The sequence below is a fragment of the Geotrypetes seraphini genome, chromosome 6 (assembly GCF_902459505.1).
Source record: "Geotrypetes seraphini chromosome 6, aGeoSer1.1, whole genome shotgun sequence".
Lineage (NCBI taxonomy): Eukaryota > Metazoa > Chordata > Amphibia > Gymnophiona > Dermophiidae > Geotrypetes > Geotrypetes seraphini.
The window spans coordinates 76,110,151-76,124,070 of record NC_047089.1 but is presented as its reverse complement, the minus strand read 5'-3'; positions in this window follow the sequence as shown (position 1 = coordinate 76,124,070).

Genomic DNA, 13,920 nt, shown 5'->3' with positions numbered 1-13,920 from the left:
GGGCCTGGGATCCCTCCTGCCCGTAATGTAGTGGGGGTGATGGGGTTAGGGGGTTGTCTGGGCCAGGAGAGCTTGGGCTCCCTCCTGGCCCAAGCCAGTCGCGGGGGAGGGGGGTCTCTGGGGCCAGGAGAGCTTGGGATCTCTCCTGGCCCGATGTTAATTAGCGGGGCAAGAGGGCTTAGGCTCCCTCTTACCCCGATATCGGGGAGTCGGCAGGGCAAGAGGGCTTGGGCTCCCTCTTGCCCCGATATCGTTGAGGGTGCCGCGGATGGCCGGGGCAAGAGAGCTTGAGCTCCCACTTGCCCCGATGTTGTGTGTGTGTGGGGGTGATGGATCACGGCAGGAGAGATGCCTCATCTCCCCTACCGCGATGCCATCACTCCTCTACCGAAACTGCCGCAACCTGCGGCAAGAGAGATAGGGCATCTCTCCTGCCGCGGGTCACGGCAGTTCAGGTAAAGGAGTGATGGCATCACGGTAGGGGAGATGAGGCATCTCTCCTGCCGTGATCCATCACCCCCCCACACATACAACATCAGGGCAAGAGGGAGATGAGGCATCTCTCCTGCCACGATGCTTGTGGTGGAGGGGTAGGCAGTTTGCGTTTTCGGCACTTAGACGCGTTTTGACTTGGTCTAAGTCAAAAATGAATAAGTGCCGACTAGGTAACCTGCCTAAGGTTTTGGTTATACCTGTTGTACACCTAGGTGTAGGTCGGCCCCCTCCCGCCCACCGCCCGCCCTTTCCCTTCCTCTAAACATGCCTCTTTTCTCTCTGTGCGTCTAGAGGTAGGGGAAAGGCCTAAGTTGGTTTTAGATACATCTAAAAACCAGCTTTGGTTATGGGTACTTGGATGATCAGGGTTTTTGATCGTCCAAGTAGACACTTAGGACACATTTTAGACGTTTTTTTTTAAATTATTACCCCCATAATATATAGACTTCCTCTCCCAAGGTAATTGGTCTTATTGACAAACATATACAGGAATACCTATAACAGTTTGTGGCAAGTCAAGCGTATCCCCTGACTTGCCATGGTATAAAATTAAAATGAATCCTGTGACAAAGGGGAGAAAAGCTAACCAGGAAGTTTCCCCAGTTCACAGACAGTTGGAGCTGACTATACAAATACAGGTCAGTCCCTGGCAGGATAGGTTTGCCCAGTCTAAAGCAATGTTTCTCAACACGTGGTACACATACTCTTAGGGGTACGTGAGCTGCTTGTTGGGGGTATACGGTAGCACTGCCCGATTCAATTAAATGGATCCATTTTCCTCCCCCAGTCAATGGCAGGCAGTTCAAGTTTAAGTTTATTCAAGAGTATTCATATTTGATTAGTCGCTTAATTAAAATTTTTCTAAGCAAGTTATAATAGGTAAAAACAACATATAATTTAACATTGTATTAAAAACAAAAAAATGAAAATAAACAGAAAAAAAAAAAAAAACAAAAACCAGAAAACAAAGTAGCAAAAATGGTTTAAACAATAAGTATGTTTTGAAAAATGTTTAAAAAAAGGAATACAACTGGCAAGTTTACGAACTGATACACTAGGTAAGAGAAAAATAAACATTAAAAGGGAGAAGGTTGGAGAAATATGCAGAGGAAGCAGAGAGTCTGAAAAAGCAATTTACAAGTTGAAAGCATCCTTAAATAAGAAGCTTTTTAAGTTGTTTTTAAAATGGCTTAGATTATTTTCATCTCTTAATTGTAGAGGTAAAAAATTTCAGAGTTGTGGTGCTGTTACTGAAAACATATCCTGACGACGGGTTCCAATAATTTTCAAGGAGGGAATAACTAGAAGTTTTTGGTTAGTTGACCGAAGAGAGCATGAGGCACTAAATAGAATAAGTGTGTAGGAATTGCTGCTGATACCGCATTTAAGGCTCCTTGTATGAAGGTGCGCCAGCGTTTTTAGCGCACGCTACAATGCCGCGTGTGCTAACCCCATGCTGCACGGAAAATACTAATGCCAGCTCTATGGAGGCGTTAGCGTCTAGCACGCACTAAGCGCACGGTAAAACAGCTAGCACACCTTCGTAAAAGGAGCCCTTAATGAAATAAGAAAACATTCTTTTCAGCTACAGTGGCAAAATAAAGCTCAGAATTTTGGAAGTTTGTGGATTGGGCTGAGAATTTCCATTATCAGGCACTACTATGCCTTTTTTGTAAAACTGCATTCAAATGAAATGCAGATATTAAATTGAAAAAAATAAGAAACTTTCAAATCATTTAAAACTTTTGAGATGTAGCCATCACTAGCATGCAGTGACATTTGTGGAACAAAGTGTATTTGGGATTTTAATTAAATTATTCCTTTATAATCATTCTCAATTGCTTTTTGACATGCTGTTCTACTGTGTGTTCCTAAACTACATTTACATAATGTAAGATGTTTGAGTTTTTAAGTTTTTAAATACAGTAATTGATTTTAGTCTTCTGTAATATAATAGAGTTTACAGAGAATAGGAGTGTAATAACAGCAGTTATCAAAGTAATCTGTGCATTTTATTTAAGTACAAATATAAAACGATTTGCTTTTAAATTGTTGCACTGTGTAGAACTGTCAAGACCCTGATTAGAATTATTTAGTACTGGTTTGTACTTGATGACATTTAAAAAAAGGATCCTGTCCATTTTCTATGCCCCAAACTTATCTTTCTCCAGCCTGAACTTATCCTGGACAGTTGCCACCTCTCTCATCCTAACAACATAAGAACATAAGAATTGCCGTTGATGGGTCAGACCAGTGGTCCATCGTACCCAGGAGTCCGCTCACAAGACGGCCCCTAGGTCAAAGACCAGTGCTCTAAATGAGCCCAGCATCACCTGTGTACTTTCCAGTTGAGTAGGAACTTGTCCAACTTTGTCTTGAATCCCTGGAGGGTGTTTTCCCCTATGACAGACTCCGGAAGAGCATTCCAGTTTTCTACCACTCTCTGGGTGATGAAGAATTTCCTTACGTTCATACGGAATCTATCCCTTTCAACTTTAGAGAGTGCCCTCATTCTCCCTTCCTTGGAGAGGGTGAACAACCTGTCTTTATCTACTAAGTCTATTCCCTTCAGTATCTTGAATGTTTCGATCATGTCCCCTCTCAATCTCATTTTTTCGAGGGAGAAGAGTCCCAGTTTCTCTCTCAATGTACAGCAACTTCTCCAGCCCCTTAACCATTTTAGTTGCTCTTCTCTGGACACTTTTGAGTAGCACCGTGTCCTTCTTCATGTATGGCAACCAGTGCTGGACCAGTACTCCAGATGAGGGTGCACCATGGCCCTAACTTTAAGGATATCCCCAGTTTCATTTCATTCATAAACCTAGTACTTCACACTTCCTGAAATTCTGCCAGGCACTGTTGTATAGTAATTAAGGCCCCTTTTATCAAGAATTATCAAAATACCAGCATATATCTTGTACATAAGAACATAAGAATTGCCATCTCCGGATCAGAATGTGGATCCATCAATTCCGGTGATCCTCACGAGCGGAAGCCCCGCCAGGTGTACCCTGGCATAATCCCCGCCAGGTGTATCCTGGCATAGTCCCCATATCACTGTATGCTTCTCAAGGGAGATGTGCATCTAATTTACCCTTACCCATATCACTCTATGCCACTCTTAAGGAGATGTGCATCTAGTTTACCCTTAAATCCTAGAACGGTGGATTCTGCAATTACTTCCTCTGGGAGAGCATTCTAGGTGTCCACCACTCGCTGCGTGAAACAGAACTTCCTGATATTTGTCCTGGACCTATCCCCCCTCAGCTTCAGTTTATGTCCTCTTGTCCGTGTCACATTTGACATTGTAAATAACTGCTTTCCCTGCTCCATTTTGTCGAATCCTTTCAGTATTTTGAAAGTCTCGATCAGATCCCCTCGTAGTCTCCTCTTCTCAAGGGAGAACAACCCCAGTTTCCTAAGTCATTCCTTGTAGTCCAGGTTCTCCATACCTTTCACTAGCTTCGTTGCTCATCTCTGCACCCTCTCCAGCAGTTTTATATCCTTCTTTAGGTATGGAGACCAATGCTGGACGCAGTATTCCAGGTGTGGTCTGACCATGGCTCTGTAGAGCGGTATTATAACTTTCTCTGATCTACTCGTAATTCCCTTCTTTATCATGCCTAGCATTCTATTTGCTTTCTTCGCCGCCGCTGCACATTGCGCCGACGGTTTCAGGGTCCTATCTATCAATACACCCAGGTCCTTTTCCATTTCTGTCTTTCCCAGAGTTACACCTGACATATTATACTTGTGATCTTTATTTTTCTGCCTAAATGCATCACTTTGCATTTTTCCACATTAAAATTCATCTGCCATTTATCTGCCCACTTCTCCAATTGATTCAAGTCGCTCTGGAGTTCCTCGCTGTCCTGCAATCTGATTGCCTGGGATAGCTTTGTGTCATCTGCAAACTTGATGATTTCACTGGATGTTCCTTTTCCTGGTCATTTATGAAAATATTAAACAAAATGGGTCCAAATACCAGGCCCTGGGGTACACTGCTAGTCACTTTTTTCCATTCTGAGAACTTCCCATTTATGCCCACTCTGTTTTCTGTTCTCTAGCCATTTGCTTATCCATCTTAGTATATCTCCCTCTATTCCATGGCCTTGTAATTTCCTGAGATCAGTTACTTCAAATATAAGATAAGTGCTACTATTTTTCAACTTTACCAATTAAGGTAGCAGAGATAGAATAGTAATAGTGAAGTAGCTGTTGCAGTAATATTTCTGTATTGGGACGTAGGAGTGTCATTATGGTCCCAAACTTGCTCTCTTAGCGGCACCGTACGTGTAGGAGACAAAGGGCACTGAGCACTTTTAACATTATATGTTTAATATTTTAGGAAATTTTATTAAATTTTTGATACTATTTTATATATTTTACATGTGGACAAGGTTCCTCGTTTATAACTACGTGGCATAAATGAGGAGAGTCTCAAATGAAAGGAAATGCTGGAATGAGGGGGCATAGGATGAAGGTGAAAGGGGATAGAAATAACCTCAGAGAATGTTTTTCACAGAAAGGGTAGTTAGTGTATGTGTGGAATCGTCTCCAGGTAGAGGTGGTGTAGACAAAAAATGTATCTGAATTTAAGAACCTTGGGATAAGTACACTGGATCTCTAAGGGAGAGGAAGAGATAGTAGATGGCATGGATAGGCAGACTATATGGGCTATATGGTCTTTATCTGCCTTCATTTTTCTCTGTACTGTTATGCTTACTGTATATATTGCAACAACCAGAACATCACTATTTCTAAAAGTGTAATACCATATTCTACCTCTAGGAGGTGATACATTAAAACCAGGGAGGGATTTGGAGTGGGCTAGAAGCTGGTCTTAAATTTATCTGCTCAGCCACAAAACTCAACTGCTAAATGCAAAGTTATTCATTTAAAAAATTAAGTAGAGGCTGCACAGCTGAAAAATGAGGCACTTAAATTTAGAGAAAGAAAGAGGCTAGATGCTGATCTTTCTATTTTGGAGGAGATCAAGCTTTTCTGTCTGCAGAGGGTCCTCTAAGATAAAATTTTCATAGCTGTAAAAGGAATATCAAAGTCAAATGTATAGCCAGCAATACCTCTATTGCTAGTTTGAGGGATTGATCATTAATTTAATTGGTTCTGGTCTTTTGTGACTTAGAGAAACCACTGTAAATTTGAGCCATGTTTCAGCTGAGAAGATGAAATTACCTAACATTTGCATCTACTGTGCAACTGTTTCAAAAAAGGGGTTATGGGGAGGGAAACTTGGGTGTACAGTAGAGCATGATTCACGTAATCCAGTAATCAGCTAAAAGAGAGCTGGGAAGATTTCAGGTAGATCAGTGCATGTCATTACGATTGATCTGGGAGGTTTCTCCTTATGTTGAGAATCAGCTATAATTAAGAACTACTTTCCAGAGAGCAGCAATATAAGACTGTGTGGGGAAGAAGGCAGTTTTCTCTTCTCTGTTTGAAGGATGTGCAGACTGAGTTAAGTAGGGTGAAAGATACACTATTTAATTCTGTTTCAAGCTTATGGAAGTTCATGGATGAAGCAGCTGTCAGGTTCTTGAATTAAAAATAGATACAGGAAGATTCAAAGGGCATAACATACTATAAGAAGTAAGGTTTCTGATTTACAAATTGCAGTGCAACCTTGATTAAGGACAATTTGACCTTATACTACAAAATGAAGGCATGAAGAATCATTTAAGAGCAAGAAATGTATATTTATTATATTTCCTTAATTCAGGATTATAGCCCTTTATGAACCATTTGGGAAATATTTAAGAACATAAGAATAGCCTTACTGAGTCAGACCAATGTAGCCCGTTCTCACGGTTGCCAATCCAGGTCAATATTACCTGGCCAAAACCAAAAAGTAGCAACATTCCATGCTCCCGATCCAGGGCAAACAGTGACTACCCCCATGTCTTTCTCAATAACAGACTACAGACTGTTCCTCCAGGAAATTGTCCAAACCTGTCTTAAAATCAGCCATGCTATCTGCTCTTTCCACAACCTCTGGATTGAAGAAAAAAAAACACATCTGGAATACTGCAAATGTTTTACATGCCTTCTGATAAATAAGAAAGGAAGACTGAGAAGGGAAGTTTGGATACTATCATATCTGATATTCTGACTTTCTTAGAAAACTCGGAAAGTATCAAGAAGAGAATTACACTGCCATATTATTAGAATCTGAAAAGAGTTTGCTACTTAGATTACTGTATAGTTAAAAATAGTAAAATGTCCTACTGTGGTCAACTAATATATATTTTCCTCCAGTGTGGAAATGTCTACTTAAGTGGGAATGCTTTCTTCTCATTAGAGCAGCAGGTTGTGGCAGCCGTAGATGTCACCTGTTTCCTTAAATTACTCTGGGGTTATTTTAACAAGCTGCAGTAAGCACGAGCACATGCTTACCACAGCTTAAAAGGGCTTACTGTGGCCGTGCTCAGGAATCTTGTGGTCAAGCTCTGGATTAGCACTTTCACACCATGTGCTAAAAATACTGTGTTATTTTTATTTTTACTGCAGAAAGGGCATGTCTAGGGTATTTTGTCTCTTTGGTAATCAGTGCGGCTATATTGCCATGCACTAAGGGCCTGATTTTGCATGGACGCTCAGTCTCAGCAGCCACCTAAGCGGCTTTTGAGAATCACACACGGGCATCCTATGCGGAATTGCATCTGTCCTAAAAACAGATGCCTAACCCTGCCTAACCACCCCAAATCTCTAATCGGTGTCCATGTCACAGGTTCTGTTTAGATAATTGTGGTGCTGCTGAGCTGATCATGACAAGGGAAGCTCCTTGCCATGATCAGCTGAGCAGCAGCGGCAGGGAACCCCAAATCCCACCACAAGTCGGCTGGCAGGAGAAATACCCCTCCCTCCTGCTGCCCCCCCGACCCTTCTCCCCCCACTGTCTGTGCAGGAGGAATGCCCATTCCCTGCTGCCACAAGCCCTGAAACATATTTATATACTTAAAAGAATAATTTTTAAGATGTGTAAAGTGTGTAGCTTGTTGTTGTATGATCAATTTGAATGTACTGTATTTGCAAGTCCATAAGATCAATTTTTTTTTTTTAGATCTATAGACCGCTTAAATTAAGGATTTTAGTATCAAAACTTTTTGATTTTTTATATATTCTTTTGATTTTATTTATTTATTTATTCATTCAATTTTCTATACCGTTCTCCCAGGGGAGTTCAGAATGGTTTACATGCATTTATTCAGGTACTCAAGCAGTTTCCCCTCTCTGTCCTGGCGGGCTCACAATCTATCTAACGTACCTGGGGCAATGGGGGGATTAAGTGACTTGTCCAGGGTCACAAGGAAAAGTGGGGGTTTGAACCCACAACCTCAGGGTGCTGAGGGTGCAGCTTTAACCACTGCAACACACTCTGTTCATGTTAATTCATTTTTTCAAAATAAAAAACAACAAAATATTTTTTTTATTTCTTCGACATTTGACCTTTGATTTGGGCATATAAGCAGCTCTTAAAATATAGGCCCTCTTTTTCTAAGGTGCGCTAATCGATTTAGCACGCGCTAAATGCTAACGCATGCATGTTAGACTATGGACGTGTCAGAGTTTAGAATGCGCTAATTCAATTAGCGTGTGCTAATCGGTTAGCACACCTTAGTAAAAGAGGGGGATAGTTGACAATAGCAGCAGAGATCTATGCTGGTTTGAAATGAGAGAGCAGCATTTTGTTTGCACTACCAACAGTAAGTTTTTTCTACTGAGTTATCACTTTTCATTTGGTTAGTTTAGTAATTTTTGAGATTTATTTTTGAAGATGTAAGGGTCCTTTTACTAAGGTGTGCTAGCCGATTTAGCGCATGCTAAATATTAGAATATAATGGACGTGTTAGCATTTAGCGCACGCTAAATCGGCTAGCCCGCCTTAGTAAAAGGGCTCCGTAGTTTGTTAGGCCTATGTGTTTGGTTGTTTTCCAGGTTATTTTAGATGTATTTTCAGTAAATCAGGGTAATTTGTGTTCAGGTCCATTGTAGGTATGTAATGATTGTTTTTTTTTATATATTTACACACAAATTAGCAGTTTTTATGCAATATCTGTGACGTTGTAGATTCAGATGTCCTGTTTAAAAAAGTGATAAATGTTTTTTTGATGATGTAAACGCATAGTATCATATTTATATACTATATATTTTTGAATTTTAGTATTTAACCCTTGACGCCCTGAGGGAAAAACATGGCTATGTCAGGTTATCTTCAACAAAGTGGATTGAAATTTATCCTGTTGGTTGGTTGTGTGGTTGCTTCTTTACTGAGGTTTTAGAGACCAATAACTTTGGTTGTTATTTTCACAGTCAAAGTCATTCACCAGTACTGGCCCCTCTTTCTCAGTGAACATGGGTAGGAGTGAGCCTTGCAGGTACTTCCATGTTCTGTGTCTTGTTTTGTTATCATTTTGGCGAGACATGCTGTCTGACCAGAGAGGACAACATGAAGCCTATTCTATTCTCCTTATTTTCTGGTAATACTCTGTGAGAAAAGGTCTCGATTGGCCCACCTGTGCACAGCGAGAGAAAGAAATTGCACAAATTGGACTAAGTAGAGTTTGGACTTGGAGGAGGACAGGTCTGAACTTGGGAGAGTTCAGCTGAGCATTAGGAGGATAAAGGAAACAAAGAAGAGAAGAAATCTTCCTGGTTGTCATGTATCCTATTGGCTGATGGGGAGAGACTGTTTCTTGTGCTGTAGTAGTGCTGGGATTTTGGATCTTACATGTTGGAACCACTGGGCTCACTTTTAAGCTTATAAGAACATAAGAATAGCCTTACTGGGTCAGACCAATGGTCTATCAAGTCCAGTAGCTCATTCTCATGGTGGCCAATCCAGGTCACTAGTACCCAAAACCCAAGGTATAGAAATATTCCATGCTACCAATCCAAGGCAAGCAGTGGCTTCCCCCATGTCTTTCTCAATCAAGTTTATTCGAAATTTGATGAATCGCTTATACAGACTATGGACTTTTCCTCCCAAAGCTTGTCCAAACCTTTCTTAAAACCTTTCTTAAAACACTATCCACTCTTACCACATCTTCTTGCAATGCGTTCCAGATCTTAACTATTCTCTCAGTGAAAAAAAATTTCCTCCAGTTGGTTTTAAAAGTATTTCCCTGTAACTTCATCAAGTGTCTCCTAGTCTTTGTAATTTTTGACGGAGTGAAAAATCGATCACTTGTACCCGTTCTACTCCACTCAGGATTTTTTAGACTTTAATCATATCTCCCCTCAGCCATCTCTTTTCCAAGTTGAAGAACCCTAACTGTTTTAGTCTTTTCTCATACGAGAGGAGTTCCATCCCCTTTACCATCTTAGTCACTCTTCTCTGAACGTCTTCTAGCACCACTATATATTTCTTGAGATTAGGAGACCAGAATTGAACGCAATTCTCCAGATGAGGTCGCACCACGGAGTGATACAGGGGCATTATAACATTCTTAGTCTGGTTGACCATCCCTTTTTTAATAACTCCTAGCATCCTATTTGCTTTTTTGGCCACCGCTGCACATTGGGCAAAACATTTCATCGTATTATCTACAATGACACCCAGATCCTTTTCTTGGGCACTAATCCCCAAGGTGGACCCTAGCATCCGGTAACTGTGATTCGGGTTATTCTTCCCAATGTGCATCACTTTGCATTTGTCCACATTAAATTTCTTCTGCCATTTGGACACCCAGTCTTCTAATTTCCTAAGGTCTGCCTGCAATTTTGCACAATCTGCATGCGTTTTAACAACTGAACAGTTTAGTTTCATCTGCAAATTTAATCACCTCACTCATTGTTCCAATTTGCAGATCATTTATAAATAAGTTAAATAGCACCGGTCCTAGTACAGACCCCTGCAGCACTCCATTGTTTACTCTCCATTTAATCCTACCTCTGTTTTCTATACGATAACCAATTCCTAATCCACAACTGAACTTTGCCACCTATCCCATGACTCTTTAATTTTCTCAGGAGCCTCTAGTTAGGAACTTTATCAACAGCTTTCTGAAAATCTAGATATACTATATCAACCGGCTCACCTTTATCCACGTGTTTATTCACACCTTCAGAGAAGTCAAGCAAATTTGTGAGGCAAGATCTCCCTCGGCTGAAGCCATGCTAACTCCGTCTCATATCATGCTTGTCTACATGTTCCACAATTTTATTTTTTATAATAATTTTTACCATTTTGCCTGGCACCGAAGTGAGGCTTACCGATTTGTAATTTCCCATATCTCCCCTGGAGCCCTTTTTAAAAATCAGCGTAACATTGGCCATCTTCCAATCTTCAGGTACTACAGACAATTTTTATAACAGCAGGTCAGCAATTTCATTTTTGAGTTCTTTTAATACCCTGGGATGTATACCATTTGGTCCTGGCGATTTATCACTTTTTAACTTATTGATTTGGCTCAGTACATCTTCCAGATTCACTGAGATTTCTTTCAGTTCCTCCGCATCATCACCCTTGAAAACCATTTCCAGTTCAAGTAGATCTCTTACATCTTCTTCCTGAGTGCCCCTTTTGCTCCTTGATCATCCAACTGCCCCACAGATTCCCTCACAGGTTTTCTGCTTCTGATGTACCAAAAAAAATTGCTATGAGTTTTTGCCTCTTTTGGAAGTTTCTCTTCATATTCTTTCTTCGCTGTCTTTATCAATGCTTTGCATCTAACTTGCTAGTGCTTTTGTTTCTTCTTATTTTCTTCATTCAGATCTTTTTTCCATTCTTTAAAGTATGTTTTTTTGGCTCTAATAGCCTCTTTCATTTCACATTTTATCCACAGCAGCTCTCGTTTCCTCTTCTTTCCATCTTTGCTGCAGAGAAATCATTTCTATATCATCCGTTGATGACTTTAGCCGAAAAAGGTGAGAAGTGATTCTTTACAGTTCTAGGGGGTTAGACAGAATTATCCTTGGTTTGCAAAAGGGTCAGTTATATTTGGGACTGTGTTAATTAGCCAAGGCCATATTTACAGTTGCTGCTTTATCATTTCTTCTCAGGAAATCTTAATAATGCAGATATATATATATATATTTGTGTGTGTGTGTGTGTGTGTGGCGTTATTTTAGTTATACTTACTGTGTTATAAATTATTTACATATATATATACACACAAATTGTTTGCTTATACAGTATATATATTTGTAATCATTAATATATTTTTGTACTGCTTGCAATATTTTTCTAAGATATTTATTTATTCTAATAAATAGGATTTATTCATACTACGGCATCATTCTTTCAATAAGATAGCAGTGGTAGAACTTCAGGGAATTATAAGGTGCTGTTTCCCTAGCTATGAGTCCAGGGTAATTATTGTATTGTGATGGTCTGTGTAATATTAGCAGCTCTCCTGTGGTCAAAACCCATGTTCAGCATCACTGTCTGATTAAAGTAATGCTGAATATCAGCCTCTCCTAATTAAGCCCATGCTGAATATCAACACCTAAGTTTCTAAACATATTGGACTAGATTCAGTAAAGGTTGCTCAAAACTTGGTGCTGAAAAAATTGGCACTCAATGCTATTCTATATTGGGCATTCAACGTGAGCATCCATTATAGAATACCATTGAGTATCGATTTTGCTGCCCAAATGTGGGCAGCAGGACATACACCAGCTGAAACTAGGTGCAATTTTTAGCACCCAATTTGAGCACACATCCCTGGTAGTCTATAACATTGCACACAGATTTTAGGAATGCTCTTGACCCTCTCATGTGCTTCCCATTGCCATGGGCCTCTTTTGGATGGGAACAACAATAATCCCAAACTGGAGATGGGAATAAGAGCCCTAGCAAGCTACCGCTCAATGAACACAAAAGCTCCTATATGCAGCAATTAATAAGTGTGCATCATAAATGAGAGGAAAAAGGATTACAAAAACCTGCTCAGTAACTGACAAAAAAAAAAGACTTTGAGACTTATCAGTTCCAGATTTCGATCATTGATCTGACAAAACTCCCTGGGTGAATGTGTGTACTACATACAGATACGAACGAATTAACGCAGAATGTAGGGGTTTTAGTGAGGTATTTCATACAATTTGGAGCCCATTGACTAAATTTGTAAAAACATAATAATGTATTTTCATCATATCTCTTCTTTTCTTTGGTTTATTTATCTTTACACATCCAGGGGGGTGGGGGGTTGGAGGGAGGAGAATAAATATTGATAGTGATATTTGGCTAACTTTATTCTTTATTTGTATTGTATATTAGGATATATTATGATATTATTATATGCAGGAAAATGAAATTATTGAATGATATTTGTTACCTGTATAGATAATAGTGTAATATGTGGAATATCTTTTGTTCTTTCATTTGTATGACACTGTTGTTGATTAAAAATCAATAAAGAATAATTAAAAAAAAACCCCACTTAAATTGATGTGTGTTATCCTATAACCACCTATTAAAAGTATGTTAAATAATAAACCCTTTCTTGTCAGATGCCATTGTTGACCAGTCGTGCTGGTGGAGCTATAGCCCAGTGCAGTGAAAAGACAGTAAATGTACTGAGTGCAAAGGTCAGAATTGCCAAAGTCCATTCAGTTTCACCAGAAGAAGCTGACTTGTTCGGCAAAACGGGCACCATTGGGAGCGGACAAACTCCAAGATAAGTTTGAAGGCATTAATATAATGGCTGCTGGAGTTTTGTTTATGAGTTGGTCTTAGTCATGAATGCACAGCTGTACAATATTTCTATATTGTGTTGGTTAACAGTGTAAGGGTAATTTAACCTTTTGAAATTATACATTCTGACTGGTTATGGGATATTGCAGGGTAATGAGCAATCGATATCTATCATAATAAAACCCTAAGCCTGCATGCACACTTACAACTTCGTGATCCCTGCCTCTGTGATCTGTAGCTCTGTGGCAGTGTTCGACGCATTCAGCTGGAGCCTGCGGCGGTTTGCGTGCGGCAAACCCTTTCCTTTTGGTTTAGTTTTGGCAGGCAGCAGCGGACCGGGGGTGGTGGTGTTTGAAGCAGTGGTAGACCAGATGGTAGGTAGCAGCAGTGGGGGCTGGTACGGGAGGGGGGAGTCAGGCTTTGGCGCTGGAGGGAGGCAGGCAGGCAGGCTGGCTTTAGCGTGGCAGATAGGGAGGGAGGGAGGCTGGCTAGCTTCAGGGGAGGAGGGTGGGACAAAGACTGGAAGGCAATGAGAGGAGACATAGGAAGTTGCACTAAGGACATGGGAAGGGGCACTGGGGACACTAAGGACATAGGAAGGGGCACTAAGGACATAGGAAGGAGGCACTGGGGCACAAAGGACATGGGAAGGAGGCACTGGGGTCACTAAGGACATAGGAAGGAAGGAGGGAGGGAATGGAAAAGAACAATTGTTGGGCCTGAGTGTAGAAAGCGGCCAAGGAGAGAGAGAGAGACAGTCAGTCAGA